This window comes from Echinops telfairi, unplaced genomic scaffold (genome assembly GCF_000313985.2).
Source record: "Echinops telfairi isolate 266 unplaced genomic scaffold, ASM31398v2 ScPeMD7_33;HRSCAF=127, whole genome shotgun sequence".
NCBI classification, from domain to species: Eukaryota; Metazoa; Chordata; class Mammalia; order Afrosoricida; family Tenrecidae; genus Echinops; species Echinops telfairi.
Window position 1 is genome coordinate 850,589 of NW_022103930.1, and position 2,039 is coordinate 852,627.

Below are 2,039 nucleotides of genomic sequence, written 5' to 3' on the forward strand. Positions count from 1 at the left end.
AATGATGTACAAATGCGCTTTACACAATTGATGTGTGTATGGATTGGGATAACAGTTGTATGAGCCCCTAATAAAATGTTAAAAAAGAAAATAGCTTGCTCCTAATTTCAACATTAAAAAAAATGAATGTTTAACTTGTCCAATTAAAATGTTATCTTTTGCAAGACGTTGGACATGTTGATCATCTTTGTGTGTAGTTAGCCTAATAGCTAAAGTTGCTAATATATGTTGAGCGCATATATGATTGTTTTCAAAGAAGTTCCTAAGGAAATTTGCACCACTTTGGCACTCATTTTACTGATGAGAAAAGGTCACCAACTTGCTCTAGATCTTCTACAGCCTGGATCCCACCTCTGCATTTGTTTACTGCACAATCTGGATCCCAAAGCACTACCTGATGCTGCATATTATCTCTAGATATAAATTTTTAGAATTTAAAATATCTTTATATTTTTAATTGGAGTTCAAGGAACTAGAAGAGCACCGTTGTATGATACATTTTGTTTTAAGTTTCTGAAAAAAACAAAAACATTTTGAACTGGCAGATCATGGCAGCATTTTCAACTGAATTATACTGGTTTAACCCTCTGTGAGATTTTGAATTTCCACCTCAAATACAGGGGATCAGAATCTACATTTTAACAAGAGACTTATGGATGAGTTGTTTATATATACGTAACCTTATCTATGGGTTTCTTACACTTCAAACTTGCCTGAGACTCTTGTTAAAATGCAGCTCCTGATTCAGTATATTTAGGGTGGAAGTGCAACTTTTCAGCAAGGGGTCTAATCATAGAGATCCAGTTCAGAACCCTGATTCATGTGCCACATCCTGACGTGTTTGCTCTGGCCAAGGAAATGGTATACGATGTGCTAAATGATTTGGAGCATTCAAATATAAGAATAATATGCATGACATCTGTATTTCTGAATGTTCTTTTTTTTAAAAATCATTTTAGTGGAGGCTCATATAACTCTTATCACAATCCATACATATGTCAATTGTGTATAGCACTTATACATTTGTTGCCCACATCATTCTCAAAACATTTGCTTTCTGCTTGGGCTCTTGGAAACAGCTCCTCAATTTTCTTCTTTTTTTTTCATTTCCCCCTCCCTTCCCACTCCCCCCTCCCTCATGAACCCTTGAAACTCTCTAACTTATTTTTATTTCCTCATGTCTTACACTGTCCAACATCTCCCTTCACCCACTTTTCTGTTGTCATCATCCAGGGAGGAGGTTATATGTAGATCCTTGTCCTGGGTTCCCCCTTTCTGCCCGACTTCTCTCCTCCCCCCAGCAATCACAGCTCCCACCACTGGTCCTAAAGGGATCATCTGTCCTGGATTCCCTGTGTTTACAGTTCTTAGCTGTACCACTGTACATCCTCTGGTCTAGCCGGATTGGTCAGGTAGAATTGGGATCATGATAGTGGGGGATGGAGGAAGCAGTTAAGAACTAGAGGAAAGTGGTGTGTTTGTTCATTGTTACACTGCGCCCTGGCTGGCTTGTCTCCTCCCCATGACCCTTCTGAAAGGGGATGCCCAGTTGCCCAAAGATGGGCTTTGGGTCCCCAATCTGGACTCCCATCATTCACCATGGTATGATTATTTCTTCTTTGATGCCTGATACCTGATTCCGTCGACAACTCGTGATCACACAGGCTGCTGAGCATCTTCCATGTGGGCTTTGTTCCTTCTGAGCTAGGTGGCCGCTTGTTTACCTTCAAGCCTTGAAGACCCCAGGCGCTTTATCTTTTGATAGCCGGGAACCATCAGCTATCTTTGCCACTTTGCTTATGCTCACATCTGTCTTCAGCGAACCTGTTGGGAAGGTGAGCATCATGCAATGCCAATTAATGATTTTTGGCTTCCCCCTTAATAGAACCCATAGAACAAAGTGTTCCTGCATTGAGAGAGTACCTGGGTGGGGGCCCAATGTCCATCTGCTACCTTAGGATTAAACTTTTAAATATATGCACGTAGAACTATTTCCCCAGCATCATATATAAATCTATTTAGATGTGTACATGCCTGTA